We start from the raw sequence: 24,432 nt of genomic DNA, 5'->3' as shown, positions 1-24,432 counted from the left end.
TTCATGTGGGAGAGATACAAAGACCCTCTCTCTTCAACTCAGAGAGAGAGAGAGAGAGCGCACTTCTGCTTCCTTTTCCGAGGCTGCTTCTCCTCTCTTGGGGAGGAAGGGAGGGGGTAGAAAAGGAGAGAGAAAAAAGCAAAGTTGGAGGCAGATTCAAGACCCACATTTCATTCCAGGTTTTAGCTTTTGTGTGTAAGCACACTTCTTCAGAGGTAGGGTGGTTGGGCGGATGGATGGATGGATTCTTCTGACAAGCACAGTGTACATTGAGGACATTATCTTGGCTTATTCTGAAAAGGGTTTAAAAAAAGTTTGGATTCTGTGTTCCTATCTGGATTTTTTTTCTTTCAAAATACCCTAATTAGGAATTAGAACATTAGAATACTTGGATTGGTCCTTATATCTTGGAGAGTGGAGTGATTTCAGATGCTAAATGATAATAACACACACTGGTAATGAGTCAGGAAAACTAGCTCTCAATTCAGTCCTGGAGGATGCATTGTCTTAAATTTCATTATCAATTGCAATTCAGCAGTCTTTCTTTCTAATCTCCCTTTGAAATTCCTTGGGAGAACAGTGCTCCTCTTAGGTTAGTAATGTTGTGGTTTCTAATGTCAGACTTATGTCCATTTATTCTTTGCATCCTCCTGGACTGAATCCTCTTGGATGGAATTGAGACCTAGGTTTCCTGTCTCATGACCAATGTTGGTATTTCCATGCCTACTACCCCTCTGCATAGCACACCGAATCCAATCAAGTCTGTTATTGTCACCTGCTATTGCCATTTGGCGTCTGAAATCACCTTTAGAACGTTTGTATCTCCAGTACCTAGTGTTACATTTTATGGCATGCATGGCCCAGCCCAACAAAGTGACATTTATGTCAGATCTGGTCCTCATAACAAATGAATGTGACTCCTCTGAATTAGAATATATAGCTAGCAACCTTTCTAGGAAGAGACTTCACACTCTCTGGTGTTCCCTACAGCAGTGTTGCTGCTTATGTAGGCTTCTCTAATGGTCAGCAGGGCATGGGTGATGAGAACACACTGTGCATATTGAATTGTTTCCTGTGGGGAGATGAGAGAGACTCAGTGGTAGTAACAATGTACAAAATCTATAACAGACAGTTCTGGTGACTACAGGGGTTAGCAAATTTTCGTATAGATGTTTTTCTATGCTGTGTGCTTCAGTTTAGTTTACCATTTGCAGCTCCCTGGTATTTCATTTGCAGTTTCACATTTTAGGAAATATAAAATAAAAATCAAGACAATCCCATCCGTTGCAGGGAGTTTCATTGGAACTTGGCAATTTCTCTTTCATTATTTTCAGCATGTCCTGTGTTCCCTTTTACCTTGGAGGGAAAAAACGAGACATGAATGATTGAAGTAGAAAAAGCTGTATATTCGTGGCTCAGAATCTGTGTAATACCTTTTTTAGGACCAACAGAACTGGGGGGTTTATAAAACCTGTGGGGTTTATAAACAAGAGACATCCAGAAGTAGTTTGCCATTGCCTGCCTCTTTGTCATGACCCTGGTATTCCTTGGAGGTCTCCCATCCATATACTAGTCATATCTTATCCTGCTTAGCAGCTGAGATCTGACCAGATCAAGGTAGCCTAGGCTATTCAGGTTAGGACTTTACATAAGAAGAAAGGTGGTTGTGTTGGAGGTTAGGCCTCCAGTCCAGGACAGACTTATCCATTAGGCAAAGTAGGGGGCCTTTTAGGGGGAGAGCATGAACATGTTCTATTTTTAATACTTTTAGGTGGGCCATGAACATGTTCTATCTTTAAAAAAAAATCAGAAGAAAGCTGACAGGAGATGAAATGTCTCTGGTTCAAGATGGCTCATCTCAAAGATGAGCCATTACTTTTCTACAGGGCAATTGATTAGAGCTATCCACCGAGACGGTGACAAACAATACGGACTATCAAGCAAGGTCTTGAGGCAGCAGGAGAAAGGTTGTGGGCCTAACATGCCTGGGAAATTATAGATGTTTATATACAAATGCTAGAAGTGTCCAAGGTAAAATCAGGGAGGTGGAATGCTTAGTGTTGGGAAAAAATATAGACATTGTGGGCATTTCAGAAACTTGGTGGGATGAGGAGAATCACTGGGACCCAGTGATTCCTGGATATAAATTATATCAGAAGGATAGGAAGGGAAGGGTTGGAGGTGGGGTGGCTCTGTATATCTGAGAGGGTATACGGTCCAGTAAGATTGAGAAGGTAAGAGAATTAGATTTGCTTCTGGAAGTGCTTTGGGTTGAAATAGTGGGCCCAAAAGGAAACTTAGCTCTGGAAGTTTGTTATTGCCCACTGGATCAAAAGATAGAGGAAATAATTAAGATAGTGGCTAGACATAAAAACTGTATCATAATAGGTGATTTTAAATACTCACACTTTGATTGTGGTAATATGTGTTCAAGTCAGGAGAAAGAGATTGAGTTTCTAGACACCCTCAGTGACTTCTATGGAGCAGATGATTACAGAACTTACTAGGGGAGAGGCGATCCTGGACCTGGTGAGAGATGTAAAAGTGATTGCACCACTTGAGAACAGTGACAATAATGTTGTTTTTCACTATTTGTATAAATAGGGAGTTGCCCCAAAAGACCAACACAACGGGCATTTTCGCACTTACCTTCAGCCGGCGCGACCCCCCTCTTCACCGCGCAGGATCTGTGCGGATTTCGCACTAAATGCCGCGGAGCAGCCGGAAGAGCCGGAAACTCCCGGCGCAAAAGCTGCTGAAACGTAAACCGCCAAAAAGCAGTTTCTGTTTGCGCGGCTTTTGCGACGGGAGTTTCCGGCTCTTCCGGCTGCTCCGCGGCATTTAGTGCAATATCCGCGCAGATCCTGTGTGGTGAAGAGGGGGGTCGCGCTGGCTGAAGGTGAGTGCGAAAATGCCCAACCACTTTTAACTTTAAAAGGGGTAACTTCTTTGAGATGAGGAGGCATGTGAAGAGGAAACTGAAAGGAAAGGTAAAAAGGGTCAAAACCCTTGGGGAATCTTGGAGGCTATTTAAAACTACAATTCTACAAGTTCAGATAAAATATACCAAAGAAGAAGAAGACTGTAGATTTATACTCTGCCCTTCTCTCTGAAAGAGTCTCGGAGCATCTTACAATCTCCTTTATCATCTCCCCCTGCAACAAACACCCTGTAAGGTGGGTGGGGCTGAAAGAGCTCTCACAGAAACTACCCTTTAAAGGACAACTTCTGCGAGAGCTATGGCTAATCCAAGGCCATTTCAGCAGCTGCAAGCGGAGGAGTGGGGAGTCAAACCTGGTTCTCCTAGATAAGAGTCCACACACTTAATCACTGCACTAAACTGGAATAGTAAAGGCACAAATATGTATAGAAAAAGGCCTGCATGGCTAACAAAGTAATGGAAATTTTAAAAGGTAAGAAGGATTCCTTTAAGTGGTGGAAAGCTAGTCCCAATGAGGTTAATAAAAGGGAACACAGGCTGTGGCAAATAAAATGCAAGTCCATGATCAGGCAGGCAAAAAGGAACTATGAGGATCATATTGCAAAACACATGAAGATCAACAATAAAAATGTCTTCAAATACATTAGAAGCAGGAAACCAGCCAGGGAGGCAGTGAGGCCCTTGGATGACCAAGGGGTAAAAGGATTACTGAAGGATGATAGGGAAATGGCTGAGAAGCTGAATGCATTTTTTGCCTCCCATCTTCACTGTGGAAGATGAGAAGTGTTTGCCCACTCCAGGACTGCTAATTTTGGGAGGGGTGTTGAAAGACCTGAGTCAGATTGAGGTGATGAGAGAGGAGGTCCTACAACTGATAGACAATTAAAAAACTGATAAATCACCAGACCTGGATGGCATACATCCAAAAGTTCTGAAAGAACTCAAATGTGAACTTGAAGCAGAAAAAGTTGAACCAGGAACTCAGTCTTCAGCCAACAGAACACAGCAGTAATCTTTCATTAAAATCTGCCTCCATTCCCGAGGACTGAAAGGTAGCTAATATCACCCCCATCTTTAAAAAGGGCTCCAGAGGAGATGCAGGAAATTACAGGGCAGTCAGTCTGACATCGATACCAGGAAAGTTGGTGGAAACTGTTCTTAAAGAAAGAATTAGTAGGCATATTGATGAACAAAAGCTATTGAGGAAGACTCAGCATGGGTTCTGTAAGGGAAGATCTTGTCTCACTAACCTGTTAGCGTTCTTTGAGGGGGTGAACAGACTTGTGAACAAGGGGGACCCAATAGATGTTGTTTACCTTGACTTCTAGAAAGCTTTTGATAAAGGCTCCTCATCAAAGGCTCCTAAGTAAGCTAAATAGTCATGGGTTAAAAGGACAAGTGCTCTTGTCGATCAAAAACTGGCTAATTAATAGGAAACAGAGAGTGAGTATAAATGGGCAATTTTCACAGTGGAGGGTGGTAATCAGTAGGGTACCACAGGGCTCAGTACTGGGTCCGATGCTTTTTAACTTGTTCATTAATGATTTGGAATTGGGAGTAAGCAGCAAAGTGGCTAAGTTTGTGGATGACACTAAATTGTTCAGGGTGTGAGAACCAGAGAGGATTGTGAGGCACTCCAAAGGGATTTGTTGAATCTGGGAAAGTGGGCATCAATGTGGCAAATGAGGTTCAGCGTTGCAAAGTAATGCACACTGGAATAAAAAATCTTAACTATAAATACAGGTTGATGGGGTCCAAACTGGTGGAGACTGACCAAGGGAGAAATCTTGGAATCATGTATCTTGGAATACCACTCACTGAAAATATCAAGACAGTGCAATAAAAAACTGCAATAAAAAAAGGCCAGCGCTACACTGGGGATGATTAGGAAGGGAATTGAAAATGAATCAGCCAGTATCATCATAATGCCCCTGTATAAATCAATGATGTGGTTTCATTTGGAGTACTGTATATAATTCTGGTCACCACGCCTGAAAAATGATATAGCAATTGAGAAAGTGCAGAAATGGGCAACTAGAATGATTAAAGGGTTGGAACACTTTTCCTATGAAGAAAGGTTAAAGTGCTTGAGGCTTGTTATGTCCTAGGACTCTTAGCTTGGAGAAACAACTGAGGGGTGACATGATAAGAGGTTTACAAGATTATGCATGGAACAGAGGAGGTAGAGAAAGAAGTACTTTTCTCCCTTTCTCACAATACAAGAATTCGTGGGCACTCAATGAAATTGCTGAGCAGTCAGGTTAAGATGGATAAAAGGAAGTACTTCATCCAAAAGGAGATTAACACATGGAATTCACTGCCACAGGAAGTGGTAGCAGCTACATGCATAGATGACTTCAAGAGGGGATAAACAAATGGAGCAGAGGTCTGTCAGTGGCTATTAGCCACAGGGTATAAATGGAACCCTCTGTCTGGGGTTGTGATGCTCTATATTCTAGGTGCTTGGGGAGGGGCAAAAGTGGGAGGGCTTCTACTGTCCTGGCATCACTGATAGACCTCCTGATGGCATCTGTGGGTTTTTTTTTTTTTTTGCCACTGTGTGACAGTGTTGGGCTGGATGGGCCATTGGTTGGTCCAACATGGCTTCTCTTATGTTCTTAAGAAAAAAAAATTGAATGTTTAGAGTTGAAGAAAATGTTTTAAATTTTTTCACATATCAGGAAAAAAAATGAAATTAAATTTTGCCAAATACAGAAAAAAGTTGAAGTATTTAGATATACCAAAAATAATTTTTAATAATGACAGATAGACAACCTTTATTGGCATAACAGAAGTAATTATATTATTATGGTGGGAGGGACCCAAAAAGGTAAAAGTGCCTAGGGCATATGAAAGTCACAAACAAAATGGGAACAGTAAAAAGGGGGAAAGGACACTTTATTACAGTTACTATGTCACAATTTCAAGTAAACATATTGTTTGATGTATTCTTTATAGCTGTGCAGAGTTTATTGGTGAAATGAACACTAGAAAACAGCAGCTTGGTAAATGATGCTTTATTGGGAATAGCTCTCAGTTCCATATTCACAAATAAGACTAGGATTAGGAGAGCAGTAAGGAATCTGTTTTCAGGGGGTGGGGAATGGAGAAGTAAGCAGTTATAATACAACCTAATGTATTTTGCTGACCTACTGTGAATCTGATACAGCTCTCTCAAATAAATGTATCAACATTTGCAGTACATGCAGAAGTTAGCTTTGTAAAATGAAACATAATAATCTGAAAGTCTACATTAAGCAAGATGACATTAGGTCCCCTCCCTCCCAGTTCTGGCTGTGAGCAATACTAGCTTGCTAATAATGGTTGAACAGAAATAGAGAAAGGCCCATGTGAGAGGTTTATGAAAGTTATCATAATGCAAGTTTGAAGAACAGGTTAATCACAGAAATGACATTGTTGATAACTAATAACATGTATGATTGAGTGGTATGATGGACAGAGCACAACATGGGTGAGACTGTTACTCATGTACTAATAATGTGTGCCATATATTCTTAAACATGGTATGTAGGGTTGCCAAGTCCAATTCAAGAAATATCTGGGGACTTTGGGGGTGGAGCCAGGAGACTTTGGGGGTGGAACCAGGAGATATTGGGGCGGAGCCAGGAACAAGGGTGTGACAAGCATAATTGAACTCCGAGGGAGTTCTGGCCATCACATTTAAAGGGACAGAACACCTTTTAAAATGTCTTCCTTCCATATGAAATAATGAAGGATAGGGGCACCTTTTGGGGCTTACAGAATTGGACCTCCTGGTTCAATCGTTTTGAATCTTGGAAGGTACTTTGGGGAGAGGCACTAGATACTATACTGAAAATGTGGTGTCTCTATCTCAAAAAACAGCTCCCCCAGAGCCCCCGAAACCTCCAGATCAATTCCCCATTATACCCTATGAGAATCGATCTCCACATAGGGAATAATGAAGTGCTCAGCAGACGTTATCCCCCCCGTTTCTGGTGACTCTGGGTAGAGCCTAAGCCTACCAAATCACATTTACTCTTGAGGAGCTGGGCGTGCTGAGGTCTGTTGCAACAGCACCCTGCAGGAGCGTGCCTTCCCTCCCTCTTCCCCAGAAGATTAGCATCTCTTTCCACCAGCTGGCCTCCAGAGAAGCGGCTCTCCTCCGAGCGCAGCTGTGGAAAGTGGTGGAAGTAAAGGAGACACCCCGACCACTTTCTCCCCAGTTTGGCCCAACTCACTCCCAATTCCGACACAAGCTGCCAGGCTGGATTGCACAACCTGAACCTGCCCCTTCTTCTCCGCAGCCAAAGGGGCGTGCCTACCTGCCCATTAGCAGCTGCTGAGAAAGAAGAAGGCATGAGGGGAGGAGGAATGCCCTGCTCCTATGCTCCTTCCCCGCCCTTGGGAGGGGGGATTCCGCTTGCCTTAGCCTTCTCCTCCAGCAGCAGTGGCTGCTGCAGGGACCACCACAGCAGAACTTCCCAACAAAAGCAAAAGTTGTCCAGCTGCTAAGCAGGCGAGGAGAGCAAGCAGCTTGCAGAGGAGGCAAGGAGAGGTTGTCAGGCGCCAAATGAAAAAGTAGTTGGGCTGGGGCAAGAGAGCCATAGCAGGCTTCGCTTCTCCCCAGGAGGAAGAAGGACTCTTCCGCTGCTTGCCTAATGGCAGCACCAACTCTGCTGCACTGGCTCACCCCAGATAGGAAAGGGTGCTCTGGAGTGACTCCTGGCTGCTGGAACAGAAGGGGAGAACTCCGCCTTCTCCCCCCTTCCCCTTAAGGTGCTGCCAGGGACACAAGACTGGGCCAAGCAGCCTTAGTTGCTCTCAGGTGCTGCAATGAAGGGAGGAGGGGATGAGTCGCCTTGGGCACCGGCTACAAGAGCAAGGGGGGTGAGTTCTAGCCTGCAGTAGCCCGACCCTGTGTGTAGATGTCTGATGTTACTTCAATTCCAGAGCCCCATGAAAAGCAGCTTCTTTGAGCCACCAGTGCTGACAGATATGGGTAGAGGAGAGGCAGGCAACTTCAGTGCAGTGGCCACTAACAAGTGCAGCAGAACAAGGCATCTGTTCTCCCCACCCCCACTCGCGGATTCCATGCTTACCCCGATGACCTGCTAGTCTCCCACCCTTCCTCTTCTAATAAAACTGCGGCAGAACAGGGCATCGAGAGGCAGACTGCCTTCTCTCCCCCCCCACAAGCCTGAGCCCCCAGAAGCCACCAATTCCCCACTCACCCCGACTGCCTGCTGCTCTCCCGCCCTTTCTCCTTCAGCCACCACCAACAAAAGTGGGGCTGCGGGGCAGACTGGCTCTTCTCTCTCCCCAAGCCCCCAGCAGCTGCCAATTCCATGCTCAGCCCAACAGCATGCTAGTCTCCCGCCCTTTCTGCTCTGGCCACCAACAACAAAAGTGCAGCAGAACAGGACACCAAGGGAGACTGGCTCTTCTCCCCCACACATCCAGAGCCCCCACAAGCCGCCCATTCTTCCGCCCTTTCTCCTCCGGCCCCCAACAACAAAAGTGCGGCAGAACAGGGTTCCGAGGGGCAGATTGGCTTTTCTCCCCCACACACCCAGAGCCCCTGCATACTCACCTTGCTCACCCCAATGACCTGTTGCTCTCTCGCCCTTTCTCCTCTACTCTCCAAAGTGTGGTAGAACAGGGCACTAAAGGCAGACTGGGTTTTCTCCCCCACCCCGAGCCCCCACAAACCGACAGCCTGCTGGTCTCCCGCCCTTTCTCCTCTGGCCACCAAGAGTCACAAGTTTTAGCCAGTACATGTCAAAAAGCAAAAGCCTACTCACGAGTTGCAGCCAACTTCTTCCAAGTAACACAGACATCCCATCCCAAAAGGAAGCCTTTTGAAGCGAAGACTGGAGCCTCGGGAGGGGGTAAGTCACATGGTGGCTTTGGGAGCAGGGCTTCCCTCACCGGCCAGCTGACTGGGGGCAGGAAGCAGCTGAATTGGGGCTGGGTGGGAAGGGCCGCCATTCCCCCGCTTTCCGGATTTTTGGCCAGCGGGGGGGGAGGAGGCTCCAAATTGGGGTTCCCCCGCCCAGGCGGGGGATTTGGGAAGCCTAATGGTATGACAAAAGAACAGGTGCCACTCTTATTGAGTATTGTTTGATAATACACAGGACACAGATAAGATATCACATTGTTTGAAAAACAAGATAAAACTGGATATTCCTTAAGACCACTTGGGTAATGGGTTGAACTTTAACCTCCTCTCTCAACAAATTAACTATTCAACACTAGATCTAGACTTCAAACAGCATGTGCTCTAAGCATAGTAAATAATTTATTTTTTTTCACTTCACCATTCTTTTTTTTATTATTGTTTACAATGGTCTCCTTCTTTGTTATTTCTCATCATCCTGTGAGATGAAGGGTACAAGCTTTGCTGTGCTTATGGAATTAAAATTAATAAAATGTTCACTGCTGGGAGGAAGGGGTTCTCTGTGAAGTGGGGAGTAGACGTAACTATTTTCTTAACATTTTCAATGAAAAATTGATTATGCACTATTCATTTCCTAAATGAACCTTCTTAATTTCTTTTTAATTGAGTGTATATTCAGTACTTTTCTCACTATAGCCATTCAGGATTACTGATTTTCTGATCGTATTTAGTAACTTTTGAGTTACTAAGGCAATCATAAGATTGCCTTTTCTTGTTGTATATAGCCCGTTTGTTATTTTCTTAGTGTAGTTAGTTAGTTAGTTGTTAGATAGTTAGTGTTAAAAAAAAAAAGTTGTTGGACTTTGCCATTCGGGACCCAGTTTTTCCCCCGTTTTTCCCCTCAGAGTTTTCCTGTGTGGGTTTTTCCTTGGCGTCTATGGAAAGGTGTTGGGGTTTTTTTAAGAGGCGCCGTTCCTGTGGAAAGAAGATTGCCCCTCCTGACGGCCATTCCCTCTGTCTCCTGTGTTTGGGCGAGGGACATCGTGTTGACTCTTGTGCGCACTGTCTGAGTTTTTCCAAACAAACTCGCAAGAATAGAGTGGCGAGGCTCTCGGCCACGTTGGTTGAGTTGGCACTTCATCCTCAAAAGATGGCATCAGGCCCGTTGGTACCGATGGGAGAGGCTGTGACCTCGACGGTCACATCGGCTGATACATCGCTGATCAGGACCGAGATGCCGGTCGAGTGCGGGCGCTCCACTAAATGACCATCTGAAGGGTCAGTGGACACCCCAGCCAAGAAGCGTCGGGATGACTTGGGGACCCGATCATCCGCACCGAAGAAGGTGAAATCCAAGGAGAAGCGGAAGAAGAGATCGTCCCGCACTCCTTCCCCTTCTCATGTCGCTTCGGTATCGATGTTGACCGTTCCACTGAGGAAGATCTTGGTGTCCCCACGTCGTAGCCCTTTGGTGTCGAGAGGCAGTACTTTGCAGCAGTTGCGTCTATCGGCATCAGAGCAAGAGATCGACCTTACTCAGCGTTCCCACTCTTCAGGGTCGAGGCGTCAGAGTGAGAGCGACTCTGTCTCGGAGGTTGAGGTGTCGGTACCAATGGAACCGTCGGCACCACTGGATCAGGCAAGGGGTTGGAGAGAGCTGGAACCAACTACCATAGCTCGACGCTTCCCTCCGCTTCCACCATGGGAGCAGTGCAAGTGGCCTCCCTACACCTATCCATACCCGCCGTACCAATGGTACCCCCCTTGTGAGTTTGCAGATTGGGACCAGCAATCTGAGGCATCCCATATGTCGAGGCTTTCTCAGCACTCTAGGCGACGTCCCTCGGCATCAATGTCTGTTCCACCCGAAAGACGTGGCATGGTGGTGGAAAAAGTCCAACCTAGATCGTCGGTCTCAATTCTGGTCACCTGTAAGAGAGTCAATGCCAGTGCTCTCGGAACATTCCTTAAGGAGAGAGTCTTCATTGTCGGACTCCGAGGTTGGTACCGATGATCCGGACAGGGCTTTGGAACCTTTGCCAGTGGCTCATACTGCTGAGGATCTTCCCATTTCACCATTGGAGGATCTAAAGTCGTATGGGGACCTGGTGAAGAGGATGGCACTCTCCCTTTCTGTACCGGTAACACAAACGCAACCCATTGTAGACGATACCGTATTCGACATCATGCAGCGGGATACGTCTACAGCGGTTGCCCTGTCTGTAACGAAGGTCATCTTACAGGCGGTGAAGGAGCCCTGGGTGAAGCCTGCTTCTACACCTGTGTCATTGAGAAGATTGGACCATATGTACTGCGGCCAAGAGGCCGGTGCTGAATTCCTTTTCATGCACCTGAAGCCCAGTTCAGTGGTTGTATCCTCCTCGTCAAACGCCCGCAAGACTCACTCCTCCCCACCAGATAAGGAAGGAAAGAAGCTGGACAACGTTGGGAGGAAATTTTATTCAGCTGGAGCGCTGGGAGTAAAGGTATCTAATTATGCTGCGTGCATGGCTAGATACCAATACTCAGTATGGGAACAACTTACCCCCCTCCTGTCTTCCCTGAGTGAGGAGAAGAGGTCTGCTGCAAAGAAGCTACATAAGGAAGGCTTTGCTGTAGCCAAGCAACAACTGGCTGCAGCAAAGCATATGGTGGATGTCTCAGCGAAAACCATCACATCTGCTGTCTGCCTCTGCCGCCACTCCTGGCTCAGGTCAATGGCCCTCCAGCAAGACACCAGGGCCTTCGTTGAAGATCTGCTCTTCAAGAGCGAAGGCCTCTTCAGCTCAACCACCGACAATGCTCTCCAGGAAATGGATAAGAGCATAAAGTCCTCCAGGAACCTGGGTGTCCTGGCGTCTTCCAGCACTGCTAAACCAAAACAGTGGCACAAGCCCTGGGCCAAGAAACAATATCAAAAGTTTTCCCCGGAACAGCAATTGAGACCTCGCTCTGCTCAGCCTGAGAGTAGGTCCTCATACAGGGGGAACAACAGAAACCAATACGCTTCAGCACAGACCACTGGCAAGTGTAAGGGCGCTCGCCCCCAAAAGCAGGGCCTTTGACTTTCTAGTAGCACACGTCACCGTCCCCACTTCTTCTTCTATCCGCCTCTGCCCATTCCTGCTGGCCTGGGAGTCCATCTCTACAGACAGGTGGGCGCTTTCCATCATCGTGGAAAGCTACAAAATAGACTTCAGATTCTGAACCAATCTGTGGTAATCACCACACCCCCTTCCCCAGCTCTGCTGGCAGAGGTGAGCAACCTCCTACAGAAACAAGCCATAGAACGGGTTCTGGTGGAGGCCAGAACGGGAGGCTTCTACTCTTGTTATTACCTGGTTCCCAAACGGGATGGGGGTCTGAGACCAATCATGGACCTTCAGAATCTGAACAAGTTTTTTTTGTACCAGAAGTTCAGATTGTCCACTCTGCAAACAATTCTTCCCCTCATCAACCAAGGGGACTGGATGGCAACACTGGACCTCAAGGATGCATACTTCCACGTCAGCATTCACCCTGCGTTCAGACGTTTTCTTTGGTTTGCAGTAGGTTCTCAACACTTCAAGGCTCTTCTGTTCGGCCTGTCCACTGCACCTCGGGTGTTTACAAAGATGATGAGTGTTGTGGCTGCTCACCTCCGGCTTCAAGGGATAGTCATCTTTCCATACATCGACGACTGGCTCCTTGTGGCGGAATCGAAGGAGAGTTTGTCAGATCATATTGCCATTATTCTTTGTCTTCTTCACACCTTGGGGCTGCAGGTCAGCCGGGAGAAATCACATCTTACTCCATCACGGACAATGCAGTTCATAGGGGCTTTGCTGGATACGAACCTTCATCGCGCTTTTCTGCCTCAGAGAGTGATGGACATTATCAATCTTGTCAAACTTTTGCAGAGTCGAAAGTGGGGCACCACACAACAGCTGCAGCGGATGCTGGCGCTGATGGCGGCGACTACAAGCGTGCTGCTCTTTGCAAAGCTGAGGATGAGAGGCCTACAGCTTTGGTTTCTTTGTCGGTTTCGACTTCTAAGAGACTCACCTAGGAAGAGGTTTATAATTCCACCTGTGACACTACGAACACTGCGGTGGTGGAAATCAAAGGACAATATCTGTCAAGGAGCTCCCTTCCACCTACCTGCAACGGCAGTGACTATCACAACAGATGCGTCTTTGTGGGGTTGGGGGGCTCACATGGACTCTCTGTGTGTGGGGGCTCTTGGCCTTCTCAATTGACTCACTGTCATATAAATTATCTGAAACTGCTGGCGGTTCATTTTGCTCTTCAGTCCTTCTGTCCCATGGTGGCGGGGAAGATTTTTCTTCTGCTAACAGACAATACTACTGCTCTGTGTTGCATCAACAGGCAGGGAGGAACAGTATCTTGACGGCTCTGTGCCCTGGCACTGGAACTGTGGTCGGAGTGCCTGGAGCACAACATCTTTGTGAAGGCTGCGCACCTCCAAGGGGTGCTCAATCTACAAGCAGACTCGCTCAGCAGGGGTGCAGCTTCCCTGCACGAGTGGGAGATACAGTGGCGCTTCCTTCAACCTGTGTTTGTTTGTTTGTTTGTTTATTACTTTACATTTATATCCCGCCCTCTCCGCAAGCGGACTCAGGGCGGCTTACAACATCATAAAAACAATCAATTCAATAAAACATATAAAACCATAATTTACTTATAATTTTTAAAACTATTAGCGCTGTTTCAGTCCAATATAGGCGGTATTGACTTCTGACTATGATCGCCAGCATTCTGTAGGATGTCTGGTGGCAGCCCCTTTTCAATCAACCACAAAAGCCTGTTTAAACAGTTCAGTCTTACAGGCCCTGCGGAACGCCGACAAATCCCGCAGGGCCCTTATAGCTTCTGGGAGGGTGTTCCAAAGTTCTGGTGCTGCCACCGAAAAAGTCCTGGATCTCGTTATGCATAACTTGGCTTCTTTTGGGCCAGGGGCAGACAGCAGATTTTTTGTCCCTGATCGCAGTGCTCTCTGGGGGATATATGGGGAAAGGCGGTCCCGTAGATAGGCAGGTCCCTGACCATAAAGGGCTTTAAAGGTTAATACCAACACCTTGAAGCCAACTCGGAACACAACACGCAACCAGTGCAGCTCTCTCAGCACTGGCTGAATGTGCTCTCGTCGTGGTAGCCCCATTAACAGCCGTGCCGCAGTGTTCTGCACTAGTTGTAGTCTCCGAGTTAGCGTCAGGGGTAGCCCCATGTAGAGAGCATTACAGTGATCTATTCTTGAGGTGACCGTAGCATGGATTACCATTGCTAAGTCGTTGCGCTCCAGGTAAGGGGCCAGCTGCCGCACTTGCCGAAGATGGAAAAAGGCAGATCTAACGGTGGCTGCCACCTGAGCCTCCATTGTAAGGGAGGACTCAAGGAGCATGCCTAAGCTCTTGACCTTAGGGACCGGTATCAGTGGTACCCCGTCAAGGGCCGGCAGCTGGATCTCTCTCCCCGGACCGCCCCGACCCAGGTGGAGAACCTCCGTCTTCGTCGGATTCAATTTCAGCCAACTCAGTCTGAGCCAAGAGGCCATGGCTTGTAATGCCAGGTCTAGATTTTCCAGGGTACAGTCAAACTGGCCACCCATCAATAGGTAGAGCTGGGTGTCATCCGCATATTGATGGCAACCCAGTCCATGCCTCCTGACAATCTGGGCAAGGGGGCGCATATAGATATTAAATAGCATCGGGGATAGGACCGCTCCCTGCGGCACCCCACAACTAAGAGAGTGCCTCTGGGATGCTTCGTCCCCTATCACCACCCTTTGTTCCCGATCTTGGAGAAAGGAAGTCAGCCACTGCAAGGCAGATCCCTGAATTCCCACATCGGTAAGGCGGCTAGTCAGTAGCTGATGGTCAACCGTATCAAAAGTGGCTGACAGGTCTAATAATGTTTCAGCTCTGGGGGTACCCTCAGGTGGATGTGTTTGCCACAGTCAGAAACAGGAAGTGTCCTCTGTTTTGCTCCAGGGGAGGCTTGGATCCAGAGTCATTGGGAGATGGTCTGCTGTTCCCGTGGGATGGTCGGTTCCTTTATCTGTTCCCACCTTTGCCACTACTGACAAGGGTGGTCAACAAGATTGCAAGAGAGAGACCATGCTGCATCCTGGTGACTCAGTGGTGGCCTCGGCAGAACTGGTTCCCGATCTTGCTCCAACTGGCGAGGGGGGTCTTCTACCAGTTTCCGGCGGAACCGGACCTTCCATCAGCTCAGGACGGCCATGTATTACATCACAATGTGCCCCACCTGAAGCTGACAGCGTGGTTCATCGACCCTGTGAGTTTTCCAGCAGAGTCCAACACGTTTTCCTGAATAGCAGGAAGCTGTCTACCGGCGCTTCCTATGATAGGAAGTGGCGGAAGTTTCTTCAGTTTTTAGTTGATCCTACAGTTTCACCCCAGAGGGTGGGACTGCCGGTTATTTTTGAGTTTTTGTTATCTCTGGTGGATGCTGGCCTTGTTTTTTCCTCCATTAAAGTTTATCTGGCGGCAATATCTGCGTTCCATGAACCAGTGGAGGGGCATTAGGTTTTTGCACACCCTCATTCTAAGAGATTTTTGAAGGGTTTGCTTAGGCTTCATCCTCCATCGAGATCACCCCCACAGTTGTGGGATTTGACTCTCGTGTTGGACAGGCTGACTTGGCGTCCTTTTGAGCCAATGGCCACATGCTTGTTACAGCTTCTGTCTTGGAAGACTGCTTTTTTGGTAGCCATCACATCAGCATGCCATGCAGGGGAGCTCACGGCTATGCGTTGTGACTACCCATATCTAGTTTTTCAGGAGTTTGACGTGTCTTTAGCTCCTGATATTTCTTTTCTCCCAAGGTGGTTTCTCAGTTTCACCTTAAGTTAGAGGTTTGGTTGCCCATGTTTTATCCTACACCTTCCTCGGATGAGGAACGTAGGTTGCATGCTCTAGATGTTAAGCGTGCCTTATTGTTTTATTTGAGTCGCTCCAAGAATTTTTGTAACGACCAGCATCTTTTTGTTTCTTATGCTGCTAAGTTAGGTTCCAGAATGTCGTCTCAGCGGCTTTCAGAATGGCTCACTGAGACTATTAAACTGTGTTATTTGTTGGCAAAAAAGCCATTACCTGGGCCTATTCGCAGACACTCTACAAGAGCGATGTCGATGTCGGTGGCATTCCTGAAAGGTGTTTCCCTGACAGACATTTGTAAGGCTGCCACCTGGTCCTTTCCGCATGCCTTTATGAAGGACTACGCGCTGGATGTGCATGCTCAGCAGAGGACTCGTCTGGGAGCTGTGGTGCTGCAAGCTGTTTCTTCTGATTGATCGTCTTGCCGCCTCCAGGTATGTCTTGCTTGCTAATCTCCCATGAGTGTGAAGCTCAGAGACCACAAAGAAGATAGACAGGTTGCTTACCTGTAACTGTGAATCTTCGAGTGGTCATCTGTGCATTCACACTACCCGCCCTCCTTCCCCACTGCTGACGGTCTCCATCCAGTAGGGGCTTCCAGCAGTTAGGAAGGAACTGGCGGGATCCTCGCGCTGGCGCCTGCAAACGTGCACTGGGACGCCTGTGCATGTCCGTTGGTGCCGAGCGTGAAAAAATCCCAGGCATTTTAGGTACCGATTTGGGGATCGGCGCAGGCGCTCTATCCCATGAGTGTGAATGCACAGATGACCACTCGAAGATCCACAGTTACAGGTAAGCAACCTGTCTTTCCATGCTGTCTTTGATTTACAATGTAACACCAACAACATCCTGTCCCTCCCTGTCTTGCCTATAGAATTTATACCCAGGAATGATTGTATCCCATAGATTTTCCCCACTCCACCTTGTTTCTTGAACAACAAGCACTCCAGCTTGTCTATATAGACACCTATAATGTGTTTTCCATCTCCAGTAACCCTCAACTCCCTTGGCCCTTTAGTTACCACACATGGTCCTCAGTCACCATGGTGCCCTGTGTTAACATGCAGGCTAAACCTCAGAAATGATCACAGCTTTTTGAATTACATGTCAAACAACTGACCAGTAATGTCCATGTTTTTTTCCTCAACTTCTCTCTTCCATTGAAACACAGAATAAGGCAATTCTGTTTTATACTACAATATCCAGAAGGTGAGGATGATTCAGACTGATTTTCTATTCCAAGGCAAGAGCTATACTAAGGTGCAATTAAAACTGACAGCACGTATCAATAATTTAATTTGCAATAATTAATAAATCTTAGTAATGTATCTTATCCATAGCCTCTACAACCCTAGGTTGAACTAAAAGATGTCTTTAAATATTAAACTGCAGAAATGAAGTTGAAAGCAGAAAAACTAAGATAAGACCTTGAAGAAATAAGGCATGGTTCCCAGCCTCAGCCCAGAAGCAAGAAGAGGGTTTGCACTGTTCAGTACTTGACAAGTAATCAGTCTGGCATTAAAAACTCTTGGGTAAATGGTGTCAGACCTCAGGGTTTCACCATTCCCCATCTGTTTTATTGCTATATTTTTCCATTCCATCTTCATCTGCCTAAGCATACTCTCCCTTTGGAATTTTCTTTTAAAAATCCTTGTTTCATATTTTTTTCCAATTAAATTCAGTATTACTGGTTCTGAGCTGACATCATATCTAAAATTAGCTTTTGTTCTGATAAGTTAATAATAATTTAAATGTCTTCAACAGATCTGTTAAACAAAGTTGAGTCTGGGATGGGAATCCAAATGGGAGCTATATTGTTTTCCTTTTGTTCTAGTGCCATATTAATTCAAAACCCATAAGTCAACAGGTATATGAAGGAGCTAGGTCTAAACATCTGCAGATCTTTTTTAAAAATCAACAAAACAGTCAAATGTTATAACAGTCTGTTATAACATTTCTAGAGATGATGAGAGTTTGGGCCTTTTTGCTTTTTATGGTCAGTTGTCTCCCAAAGTTGTTTATCAAAATCTTAAAGGCATGCTAGATACATGATATCTGTAGGGTTGCCAAGTCCAATTAAAGAAATATCTGGGGGCTTTGGGGGTGGAGCCAGGAGACTTTGGGGGTGGAGCCAGGAGACATTGGGGGCGGAGCCAGGAGCAAGGGTGTAATAAGCAGAATTTAAAGGGACACTTCCCCCCCGCCACCACCACCACGAGAAAGGGGGCTCCCCTCACCCTCGCCGCTCCCGCTGGCCGTCTAGCTTCGTTGCCGCGAGGAGACGGAGGCGAAAGAACCTCGCGCGTCCCTTTACCGGCTTCCCGCCGGCCGCAAAAGTTCGAAGGGAGAAGAGCCTCGCAGCGGCGGCAGGGAGAGCAAACAATCCTCGTGGAGCAGGATCTCTCTTACCGTCAAAATGACCATCAGGCAAGGTTGGGAACGCTCTCCTCTCTCTCCCCCCCTTCCCTTCCTCGTGCTCCAGTCGCTGAGAGGAGGCGGAAGAGAGCGGCAATTTAGTAGGTGGGGCCGGGGAGTGCCTCGCGCCGCAGAGGCGAGGCTTGGTGAGGCAAGCGCCTTTTCCTGCGCGGTTTCTCCCCGCCCCCCTTTTGCCATAGCCCCATCCATTCAGGCACGGGCTGCTGCTGCCCCTGTAAGGGTCAACTGTCCCTGTGAAGTCTTAGGAGAGGGGAAAGGGGGGCACCCCGGTGCCATTTCCCCCTCCCCCGCTTCCGTTTTTTGGGGGAGCGGGGGAAGAGGTTGGAAATCCTGGGGTCCCCCGCCAGAGCGGGTGGGTTGGGAAGCCTAGTTTATCAGTACTTAATTTTTGTAATGAAAGCTGCCAAGATGAAAAAGGCTTCCTGAAACTTTAAATCTTACTTTCTAATCCCAGTTTATAGGTACTGGCTTTGATTACCTACTGCTAAGAGAAGGGTGCTATGCAAATGTCAGAGATAACTCTCTTTTTTCAATATTAATGTTTTTCAGCAGCAAGTTTAGGCATTCCAAAACAGGGGATGGCATGGAATCTTTAGGAGCCTATGCTCATATGTAGCTTTAGTTATAAACATCACTTTTAAAGGGATCATTATGAGGACTATCTTCTAATTTTCACATTCCCACTGTAGCAATTTGTGACTCAATGATCAAGTATCATGCAACTGATTTATTTTTGTCTGGCTCACAGCTGTTGAAAATATGATATGCCAATTAAATAGTCCCAGATCCTTTTAAATAACTTTTAAATTTTGACCTTCTTGTAATGGCCGCTGAAGTTTTTCTATGATTTCTCAGTCCTAGAGTAGGCTGGCTGACTCCCAATTTTCCCTTCTTCACTGAATACTTCCTGCTTTACTTGCCACCAAATCCTGTTCTCGCTGGTAGAAAGATCTCACGATGCTTGTAACGTACTTCCGGTGAATTTGAACATTGTAAGGTAAATACTATTGGACATTATTGTTAAAAACTACTTTGGAAGCCTCCAGAAAAAGGTGGAACAAAGTTTAAAAGTCACATTTTTATTGGAAAATTCAATGCAGTTGCTTGCTGAATAACACAGTTATTTTTGCTATGCAGACTAGTGCCCAAGAAAACATGCAGCCTGGTTATTTGCCATCATGTGGTTTGAAAGGTATAAAGTAACCCTGTATCTGCTTGGGGGGTGTATTTATTAGAAAGCTTGTCATTAGAAAAAGAAAATGAGAAAGTTGCAAGTAAGGTGAGAGTCAAGAGGCTTACATTTAATTCCTGAACTAGGTCACAGGTGACAGTCAGTTCACAGTGGTGTTATAAGATCTTCTGTTTTATCACTACCTGACTATGAATTATATATTCCTTCCTTTTTAATTTTGTCTGCAATAGATTATGCGATGGAAGGGAAAAACCCCCAAGAAAATACCAAGATAAAACTTTTGGGACTTCTCTTGTGGGAATTTCTCAGTATGTATGGTATAATTTCATTGTCCATTGTGGTTATTCCTGCTGTGTTCACTAATTAGCATGAATATTTAAGGTTTTATGATAGAAGTTTCGCTTTGAATTAGAGTAGTATCTTGTGGGGTGTCTTTTTACTAACAAGTGCTGTCTCTCTTTGCCAGCAGTGTAGGTGTACAAAAGATACAAATTTCTTGTATGATATTGCTATTCAGTTATGAAAATTAAGCATAGGCTTGCATTTAATTATGAATATTAAGAATTTAAGCTGCAAACAATTTGGCTATTTTTAAAAATGTCTCTCTTTTTAAGAACTATATATATATTTAAGCCACTGTTATCCATTTTGATTGGTTACTAGATAAAAATGAACAAATAGCAATAACGATGATCAATCAGTTTGTGCAGAAACATGGATCTTCTGATTCAAGGCCATCAATTTATGTAATATTTGTTAGCCTGACCCGACAGAATCAATAAGACTTTTTGATTCTTGGACTTCCAGGGGTTGGAGAATGGTGAGCTGAACTGCTTCTCTGTAGGGGAGCAGACTGGAACTTCTGTTCGGGGTAGAAAAAGGCAATCCAATGCCTACTGCCTACTTTTCTCAGTTAGAGATTAGTTCAAGACATGCTCAGAAAATTCTGAGATTTACTTTGTCTTAAAGGGAGTCCCGGGGGGGCTCCTTTGAGACTTTGAAGGGTCTCCGGAGACGAGTTGCATTTCAGCGTCTACAGAGGTTTCCAGAGTCATTCAATTGACTTAAGCTCATCAAGATCCAAACCTCCTTTGATTCTACTGAACATCTAAATTTATGCAAGACCAGAGCCGTTTTGGATAACCACAGCAAAAGGTACAGATTGTTATATTTCATTCCGGAACTGATAAGAACTGTAAAAATTAAAATTTAAAAGGTGGAAGATTGAATGTAGAAGCTATTGATAAAGAAGGGGAGAAGGGGCGAAATTTGGACTGTAAAATACTAAAAGACAGTGTTAAAAAGAGAAGAGAAAATAATTGTTACGGTTTTGGTTGGAAAGCCTCATCATCATAGAGTTGCAGTTTTAACAGATGACACAGGAAGTATGTCACAAACATCGTGAGATCTCTCTACCATCGAGAACGGGATTTGGTGGCAAGAAAAGCAGGAAGTCGTGGCCACCATTATGGAAAAATATAAACTTTAAAAATTTATATCTGAGCTTAGGAGGCTCCAGGGATGGCAATTTTGGGCTTATTGGAAAAAGCAAAAATTATTCTTCAAAATCTGATAGTTGGATTTTAATTTGGCGAGGTCAACATTTTCAGCATTTTTACATGTCAGACCATAAGACAAATATGTACAAGGGCTGCTTCACTGGAGAAGATGCAGGAGCAATTGGAGGCAATGGAGGCAAGGATGATGAAAGGGATGAAAGATTTAATAACTGCCTCCAAAAAGGAAATTAGAAAGGACATTGAAGATTTGAAAAAAGATATAGAGGATCTCAGAAACAAAACTGCGGTAACATCCAAGAAAGTGCAAGAAGTGGCGGGGAGAGTAAAAGCACATGATTCCACCTTGAAAAAAAATACAAGAAAAAGTGGGAATACATAACTGCAAATTGATGGAAACTCAGATACGTCTGAGAGGAGTACCTGAAGACGAACAAACTGATTTGAAGGAATATATAATAAAAATTATTGCGGAATTCCTGGAGGAAGATCTAGAAGGTACTAGGAACATGTATGACTATGTGTACAGAATTAATTCATTCTATGCCAAAAAGAATAATCTACCAAAAGATGTGGTCATAAAGTTTATGACAAAAGAAATGGTGGGAAAGATCATAAATAAAAACTTTGGGAAAACATTGACAGTTGAAGGCAGAGTAAGAATCATGGAGTTGCCAAGACAAGTTTTAACTGATAGAAGGACATATAAGAAACTGACAGAAAAACTACGGGACAATGAAATAAGGTTTAGGTGGATACTACCAGAAGGTGTGAGTTTTGAACTTCAAGGGAAAAGGATCATAATTACAAATACACAAGAACTTCATAGGTTTTATGAAGAACATAAAGAATTTGAACCATGGTGGATTACAAATTATTATCTTGGAATGTAAATGGACTAAATTCACCACAAAAAAGAAGGGCAACGTTTCATTGGATTAAAAAGCAAAATTGTAATATAATTTGTTTGCAAGAAGTGCACATTAAACAAAAGGATTATAATTTTTTATGGAACGAAGAATTTTTTTCACTGGCTGAGCAAAAGAAAAGAGGAGTGATTTTCTATATTATACAAGAATTGGGCCCAAAATTGATTTTTAAGGACAGTGATGGGAGATATGTAGCAGTGGAATTAATAATAAATGGGGAAAAAGCATTGCTACTGGGACTATATGCACCAAATAGAGCAAAAGATATATTTTTTAAAGAAATTACACAACAATTGGATAACGTGACATATGAACAAATAATGATAATGGGGGACTTTAATGGAACAATTAAGAATTTGTTGGATAGATCTGGCAAAAAAAAAAAAAAGAAGGGAAATTGCCAAAGTCCTTTTTTGAATTAGTTAAACAAGAAAATCTGGAAGATATATGGAGGAAGTTCAATCTTGAAGTGCGAGACTATACCTTTTTTTCAGGAAGACATAATACCTTTTCAAGAATTGACATGTTGTGGGGTACAAAAGACTTAGGTCTTATTACAAAGAAAATAGAGATCTTACCTAAAGTAGGAGCAGATCATAATCCATTATTGTGGTTAACTAAACCGACTAAAAAGGTGAGAAGATGGAGATTAAATGAAGATTTACTACAAAATAAAGAAATAGTGGCATCTCTAAAGAAAGAGACTAAAGCTTTCTTCCAAATAAATGATAAGGAGGACATTGAGTTTCAAACGGTTTGGGATACATATAAAGCAGTAATGAGAGGGATATTGATTACACTGAATAATAAAGATAAAAGAGCAAAGGAAAAACAATTGTTGGACATTCAGAATGAAGTAAAGAAAAAAGAGGGGGAGCTGAGGAAGAGACCTGGGAAAAAGAAAATTATGAGGGAAATTACAATACTCCAAACACAAATGAGAGATTTGTTAAATAAAGAACTGGAATGGAACCTGAAAAGATTGCTGCAGAAATCTTTTGAAGGAGCAAATAAACCTGGAAAATATGTGGCTTGGCAAATGAAAAAAAGAAGAAAATAAAATTATTAACAAAATAATAGTTGGTGGTAAAGAGATTGTGGATCAAGAAGGAATTAAAAGAGAATTTTTTAAATTCAATGAAAATGGGAAAAGCACCTGGTCCGGATGGATATACAGCAAAAATTTTTAAAACCCTTAAAGAGGAGTTAACACCAAAGCTTCAAAAACTGATGAATAATATAAGACTGCAAGGGAAAATACCAAATACTTGGAAGGAAGCAGTAATTTCGCTAATTCCAAGAGAGGACAGAGATGTCACGAATGTAAAAAACTATAGACCAATTTTATTGTTAAATAATGACTATAAAATATATACAAGAATTTTAGCATAACGACTTAAACAACTTTTGATGAACTTTATCAAGGAGGAACAAGCAGGATTTCTTCCCAAAAGACAAATTAGGGACAATTTAAGGACTGTTGTAAATATTGTAGAATATTATGAAAGACATCCAGAAAAAGAAGTTGCTTTATTTTTTGTGGACGCCGAGAAAGCTTTTGATAATTTAAATTGGGACTTTATGTTTGCAGTGATGGAAAAAATGGAATTGGGGAAAAGTTTTATAAGAATGGTGAAAGCAATATATACTGAACAATATACAAAACTTTGCATAAATGCGGATCTTACAGAGGATATGGAAATTTGTAAAGGAACAAGACAAGGTTGCCCTCTTTCTCCATTGTTGTTTATAATGACTCTTGAAGTTTTGCTGACGCAAATTCAAGAAGATAAAGAAATAGAAGGTTTGAAACTAAAAGGCTTTACTTATAAATACAGAGCATTCGCAGATGATGTAATGTTTATAAATGAAAATCCTATACAAGTTATGCCATTATTACTAGGTAAGATACAAGAATATGGAGAAATGGCAGGATTTTACATTAATAAAGAGAAGTCAAAATTTTTATGCAAAAATATGCAAGTGAGTAAACAAAAAGAATTGCAGGAGCTGACGGGATGTGAAGTTACCTCTGAAGTAAAATATCTGGGTGTGGAGATTACAATGAAAAATATTGATTTATATAAAAACAACTATGAAAAGCTATGGCATAAAATGAATGAAGATATGGTAAAATGGAATAAACTTAACTTGTCATTGCTTGGAAGAATAGCTGCAATAAAAATGAATATCTTACCAAGAATTATGTATTTGTTCCAAACTATTCCAATAGTGAAAGACAGCAAACAATTCAATAAGTGGCAAAGGAAAATTTCAGAGTTCGTATGGGCAGGGAAGAAACCAAGAATTAAAATTAAAATTTTAACAGATGCAAAAGAAAGAGGAGGATTTCACCTACCAGATTTAAAGTTATACCATGAAGCAGTTTGTTTAGTATGGATAAAAGAGTGGGTGACGTTGTTGAATAGAAAACTTTTAGCATTGGAAAGTCATGGAAATATATTTGGTTGGCATGCTTATATGTATTATGGGAAGAAAAAGATGGATGGTTTTTTCTCTCATCACTATATAAGAAGTAATTTGTTGAATACGTGGATGAAATATAGAAAATACGGAGATGAAAGGAAGCTGTTGTGGATAGTGCCAGCAGAAGTAATTAAAATATTGGCGGAGATGGGG

The 24,432-nt window shown here is 44.0% G+C and overlaps 1 protein-coding gene across 1 annotated transcript in view; it reads left to right on the top strand.

Annotated features, from left to right (window-relative positions):
- ATRNL1 (attractin like 1) overlaps window positions 1–24,432 on the top strand; it is a 1,015,273-nt gene that overhangs the window by 53,883 nt on the left and 936,958 nt on the right. The window lies entirely within an intron of this gene.

The sequence above is a fragment of the Heteronotia binoei genome, chromosome 6 (genome assembly GCF_032191835.1).
Source record: "Heteronotia binoei isolate CCM8104 ecotype False Entrance Well chromosome 6, APGP_CSIRO_Hbin_v1, whole genome shotgun sequence".
Taxonomy (NCBI): domain Eukaryota; kingdom Metazoa; phylum Chordata; class Lepidosauria; order Squamata; family Gekkonidae; genus Heteronotia; species Heteronotia binoei.
This window is presented reverse-complemented; position numbering and strand designations above follow the sequence as displayed.